Consider the following 6,855-nt stretch of genomic DNA (forward strand, 5'->3'; position numbering starts at 1 on the left):
TATGTCTATTAACTAATTTTTTTCTTTCTAGAAATCTTATCAGTGGAATCCTACAGAGAACTCCATAATCGAACGCACCTGGAAGAATGTGGCATCCAACTTATATACAAAAAGAAAATATCACTGGAGAAGAGAAATAAACAAACCAAATTTTGTGTTGGATGATGTTTGGTAAAGCTAGAAGACATATTGGATTTCTAATGAGTTTAAGAACAAATCTCATATTGCAACTCAAAATCGATGTAGTGAAACTGGTGGTCCGGCCACTGGTCCAAGCAAGCACACCGGTGGTTCCAGGTTAAAAGTGGAGCATACTATAAAATTGATAACTTTTGTACTTTAATAGATTAATTCTTTGACTTTATCTCCAATTTTAATGTTGAACTTTTTTTCCAGGAAACCGAAATGGGTCGTGAACTAAATTCATGGGAGATATTTAAGAAGGTGCCCCCCAAAAAGGATGGCAGTTTTGTTGATGTCAAGTCGAAAAGCATTAATGTAAGTTTGCTAATAAGATTCTCATTCTTTAGATCTTGAAAACATGAGATCAATATATCTCTCATGAAGTAGTGAAGCCGTGTGGGGCCAATTTTGATTCACTACACTTGTTGCAATCTTGTTCTCTTAAAAATCTATTTTTGTTAAAATCTTGAAGTCTAGTGAAGCTGAGTGTGGCCTATTTCGATTCACTAGCATTGTTGTTGACATCTTGTTATTCTTGTTGTGGTTTACTTCTTGTGTTTGAACTTGATCCTGTACCAATACCTCTATGGTCCATCTTTTGGTTTCTTCTAGCTTTTCTACTAGAGGATAGAGACTTTGATAATTGTTGTTGAACTGTGACACACGAATAATTCATGGAGTTTAACACGTTCATCAAATCACAATGCCACTATTTGTTTCTGAATTTTGTAATAGAGTTTACTTCTGCTATATAATGTATCAAGATTCTGTACATGTAATATTAAGATGGAAAAGGAATTTATTGCTATCACAAAATGCAGAATATACTCTGCAGCTTGATAACAAGTCAATGATCACTTGTTCTATTTTGGATCATGGGTTCAAAATTTCAAAACTTACATAGGAAATTCACTAGATTTACTCTAAAAAATTGAAAACATAATCTGTACAAACTTTTCTCCTGAAGTTCCTAATACAATGAAGCCCTAAAATTTTAGGTCACTGTCAATCATAGAAACCTTTGTTATATCTCTTTCGAGAACTACAGGGCTTAGTAAAAATTAGAGTCGTAACGCTAAATCTGGCTGATGCGAGGATCCAATCTGTAAACTAGCACTAGGGGAGCCCGATGTCTGGACTTGTACTTTCAGGTCAGGTGGAACCAACATTCTGCTCTTCTGCTGAACCGAAGATGCAGGCCATGATTCACCTGAAGGCCTTACATTCTGTTCTGTACAAAAGTTAGGATTTTTACCTTGTGGTAATGAATTTCCGGAATACAAAATTCCCTAGCTTTCTAACTTCTTATTATCTCTTCCATGAAGCATCCCGAGTACTTGATTAGGCCTACATGCCTCTTGTAGGCCTGATTGTTCTTTAGATGCAGAAAATCTTGACAACTCCGCTTGGGAGGTAGATGCAGGATTTACCCAAGAAAAACCCCCATCACCGAGACCCTGTCTGGTTAGCTCATTTTGACTATTCAGTCTAGTCTTCGAGCTGGTTAACTAATACAATATTTATTATTTCAATAAGTCACTTTCTTTATTGAAGAAAGCTGAAATTGTTGAGTATAAATAGAGGAACAACAAGCTTTTAGAATAGTCATAGGAAAATAAAAATCAAAGCAAATTCCATACAAAACACTATGACAGACAAATGATAATATATAGATTATGGAATATAGAGATTCTCATTGATAATGGACAGCAACTTTATGTAGTTACTGCAGTATAGGTGATATTGGTATATATGTATATTGTTAAAGCTGCGTTTACAACGATGAAAGTGTACAAGATTCTTATTGCAGATACCATAAAACACAGATAAATGCTACAAGGATCAGTGATAAACTTGCTAAGTATATGATCCTTTTTCCTATTAGAGCTGTAAAAAGTACTCCTTATACAAGGATCAGTGATGACTTATGCTACAAGGATCAGTGAGTAATCTACGACTATACAATTTTAATTTTTTAAATTGGTCAAAAGTGAACACGTTCTATTCTAAATTTAATCCTGCCTTTTGTAAGTTAAAAACACCAGACTTGATACTCTCCTAAATTTATGTACCTATACATGATAAAATACTTTGTTAGCCTCGTCCTTAAAATACTTCTATAAGATATCTCATTTCAGTATTCCTAAAATGCTTTTTGTGAAACACCTACATCTTATAAGCTTCAAGAATCTGAAAATTTCACTACGTTCGCCGGCTGAAAAAAGCCATACAAATTGGAGTCCTAACTTTGAGTAATGCAAGTAGTGATGATTGAAGAATCCATAAACCATCACCACAAATCAATCCATTATCCATGCTTTGCTGAGAGTGATCTAGAGGTCAAAACTGTGGCTGTTGAAATGGAAAATAGCCTGATGACCTCTTCTCTGCAAGTTCTGCCTTCTGCACTCCTTAGGAACACTACTCTGACTATTTTTTTTGTTCTGCCTACTACCATTTTTTTGCTTTTGTACTATTTTTGTTAGCTAATTATTTGCATTTTTAGGATAAAATGGAGGTTGTCATAGCTACTGCTCTTTCGGGATCAACATATGATTCATCAGAAGATCAAGAGCTCGATATAAATCGCATGTACTTTGATGTTGTGGGTGGAGCGAAAAACAAAATACTTGAGAAAGAGGTGTCGTCTATGAGAGAAAATCAAGAGAGAGTTCTTCAAGAGCGTGTAGAGTTGGAGGTGCAACAACGAGTAGAGCAAGAGGTTTCCCGTTTGAGGTAACAAAGTAATGATCGATTCAAATCTATGGAGGAGCAATGGTCTCGCATGATGAGCGATATGGCATTATCTTCTCACTTATTTAGTAATCCTACTCTCCCTAATAGGGACTCATTTAATGCTTAAGTGTTTAATATTTTGAGACTTTAGTTACTTGAAGTGTCGACTTGAACATTGTCACACTTTTTTGGATAGTTATATGCTTTGTATTTTAAACATTGGTAGACTTTTGCTTATTGAAGTTGTGATTTTGCATGTTTTAATTAACTTAAGGCGTTTTTTATTATAAATCTTGTATTATGTTTTATATATATATAGTGTGTGTGAGAGATAGCATAGTATTTGTAATTATTATTTATTAAAATTAAAAATTTAAATAAATTTGTGACAGATTTAATTTGTCACAATCTATCTTAAATTTGTTACTAATATTGGTAAAAGAGTTATATTGTGACTGAATTAATCTGTCACAAATTATTTGTAACGAAATATATTGTCACAATTGTGGTGACTAGATTTAAAAATTTGTTACGAAAATTATTCTGTCACTATTTTATAACAGAATATTCTGTCATAAATTTGTTATAAATTTGTGATGGAATTTAAGTCAAATTTAAGGATTTATATTGTGACGGACGATCTGTCTCAATTCCGTCACAATAATTTTGTGACTGAACTTAAATCCGTCACAATAATTTTATGATCAAAGGTTCTAAGATGCACGATTTTCCATCACAAATCCGTTACAATCATTGATTTGTGACAGATTTGTAACTAAAATCTCTGTCACAATTTAGCCATTTTCTTGTAGTGATTACAAATACATATAATAATATAGTACCTACCATACAGAACAAATTAGAAAACTCTCATATACACTTTTTTTTTCTAAAAAAAAGAAGAAGAAGAAGTAATAATCCCTAAAATAGCTAAGCAGACATGCATCCAACACCATATCTAGTATCGGGAAAAAAAGAAAAAATCCACTACAAATAACTCCAACCATTAATGAAAAACTGAAAAAGAAAAGAGTTGTGGGGATCACAATAATTAATTGTGTAATTAGTTAATAGTTAGTTGTAAAGAGTTAGTGGTAGCTTAGTTAGTTAGTGATTGTTATGCTGAGCTGTCAACACTCAACTGTCTATAAAAGGAGCATATTGTACAGCTTGGTCCATATATGAAATTGAGATTCTTTCTACTTGCAATAATCTTCTCTCTACAACTTCGTGATTGATATCTTCAACATGGTATCAGAGCGAAGGTACTAGAAGATCTTTGTATCAATCAGTGAAGCTCCGGAGAAGAAGTAATAGAAGAACTAGTGTTCCAGTGACTCTTGAGGTTATGCAAGAGTTGAATCTTGAGGTTATGCAAGGTTGAATTTCAAGCAAATTACTCAAAATTCACTGCAATTACTCAAAATCTTGACTACTGAGGCAGTTAATAGCTCAGTCAAAGGATCGACTTCACATGCAACTACTCAGGTGGAGGATCAGATCGATCACAACCACCATTCGCTATATATTTATCCTTCTAATACTCAAGGTTTGGTCCTTATTTCTATTCAGCTTATAAGATCTGAGAATTGAGCTTTATGGAGTAAGTCTATGAAACTAGTGCTAAGAGGCAAGAAAAAGTTAGGTTTTGAATTTGGAGGAGAGTTTTGACTCCAGTTTGCATGAGATTTGGAACAAATGTGATGCTATAATTCTTGCATGAATTATGAACACAATTTCTAAGGATCAAGTTAGTACTGTCATCTATGGATCCAATGTTCATACTGTGTGGTGTGATATGAAAGAGAAATTTGATAAAGTGAATGCATCTAGGGTATTTTATCTGCATAAAGAGATAAGTACCTTAACTCAAGGTGCAAATTCAGTCTCTATATACTTCTCGAGGATGAAGGAGTTAAGAGATAAATTTGAGGCACTAATGCCTACTCCTACATGTGCTTGTGTGGAATCTAAGCAGTATGCAGAACACTTTCAACAACAGAAACAGTAGCAGTTTTTGATGGGTTTAAATAAAACTTACGCTCAGGCTAAAAGTCAAATATTAATGTTTGTACCTCTACCTACTGTTAATCAAGCATATTCTATGATTTTGAATATGGAAAGTCAAAGAATAAATCACAGTATGAAAACTAGAAGTAGTTCACGTAGTTATGGTGGATCTACTACATTATTGAGCAAGAGAATGATGCCTAAGAGTGGAAGGTCAAAGAATTTTTTGATAGATCAATGGTAAAATGTGACTATTGTCATCTTAAAGGTCACGCACAAGATATGTGTTATAAATTTCATGGCTATCCATCAGATTATAAGTTTAATAAGAAAGGAGGAATGCAAGCTAACAATATAACAGAAAGTAGTCTTTTTCATATTGTAGAGGGTCAGACCTCAACACTCTCATCTCAATCACATCACAACTATCATACTTCATAGGGTTCTCTTTCATTTTCTTATACTCAATACTCAAATCCTGGAATGTTCTATGGAAACTTGCCTCAAGGGTCACACTCTACTCAAGGGTGTCACTATCAGATTCCTACTACTCAGTATCTAGTAGCATTACCAACATTTACATCTAAACAATACTCTCAAGTTGCACAGATATTGGATAAAGGTAAAGCACCATAATATATGACCAATGCTGCTCAGGTTGGTTCAAGTGATGGCACTTCTACTGGTTCAGGTACTGTTACTACACTTATGAATTGCTTAAGTGCTTATAATTGGATAGTGGACATAGGTGCTACAGACCACATGGTTAAGAATAAGTATATGCTAACAAAGTCAAAAGACATATCCGGTCTACCTAACAACAAAGTACATCTCTCTACTAGAGAGCAAGTTTGAATTACAACTTCAGGAACTGCTTCAGTGTTCAATATCTTGATTGTGAAAGATGTGTTACATATACCCGAGTTTAAATATAATCTTCTCTCAGTCTCAAAGATTACTAAAGAGCTAAAATATATGGTTGGCTACTAAAGAGCTCTTTACTGGAAAGGTGATAAGGATTGGTAAAGAGGAGGATGGATTATACATACTACAGGGACACACCAACATAATTCCAAAAGAAAACAGACACCTGAGAAGACTCAAAGCAGCAGTCTGTAGCATTAGCTGATTATAGTATACAAAATGTCACTATGCTCAACAATAATGTTGTTAGTACTGATTTTACCTTACTATGGCATAAAAAACTAGGGCATGCACCTTTGAAAGTTCTTAAGAATGTTAGTGGCTTTAACTCTTCTCAGCTTAAGGAACATGTATGCACTGTTTTTCCTATTATAAAACAAACAAGACTTTCTTTTCCTGTAAGTCACTCATATGCTCCTACTGCTTTTGCTCTTGTTCATGTTAATGTGTGGGGCCTTTATAGGGTTCCTACTCATGATGTTAAGAGGTACTTCATGACTATAGTAGATGACTATACCAAGTTTACTTGGATATTTTTGATGCATTCTTAGTGTAAGGTGGTGTTATACCTTAAAGATTTCCTACAAATGGTCAAAAATCAGTTTGCATGTTCAGTTAAATATCTTAGAACTGATAATGGTACTGAGTTTTTTAATACTTACGTTTCTACCTTACTGGAGATTTAGGTATTCTACATCAAATTTCTTGTGTATACTCCTCAATAAAATGGTGTAGTTGAGAGGAGACACAGGTATATTCTAGATATGGCAAGAGCTTTGAGATTCCAAGGCTTTATTTCTTTAAAATTTTAGGGTGAATGTGTTACTATTGCAGTGTACATTCTCAATAGATTACCATCTATTTTTTGAATGGTAAATCTCCTTTTGAGAAATTGCATCACAAAGCTCTCTCCTTGCATCATCTTAGAGTTTTTAGGTGTCTTGGCTTTGCAACTGTAGTAAAAAGAAGTGAAAAGTTTTGTGCAAGAGCCATACCTACGGC

The 6,855-nt window shown here is 34.0% G+C and overlaps 1 long non-coding RNA gene across 1 annotated transcript; it reads left to right on the top strand.

Annotated features, from left to right (window-relative positions):
• The first annotated feature begins 3,687 nt into the window (after positions 1–3,687).
• LOC124888654 lies at positions 3,688–6,250 on the top strand. The gene is made up of 2 exons (XR_007047211.1): positions 3,688–5,620; positions 5,922–6,250. It is a non-coding gene; the product is annotated as an uncharacterized LOC124888654 (long non-coding RNA).
• The last annotated feature ends 605 nt before the right edge of the window (positions 6,251–6,855 follow it).

This window comes from Capsicum annuum, chromosome 11, assembly GCF_002878395.1.
Source record: "Capsicum annuum cultivar UCD-10X-F1 chromosome 11, UCD10Xv1.1, whole genome shotgun sequence".
In the NCBI taxonomy this organism is placed as follows: Eukaryota; Viridiplantae; Streptophyta; class Magnoliopsida; order Solanales; family Solanaceae; genus Capsicum; species Capsicum annuum.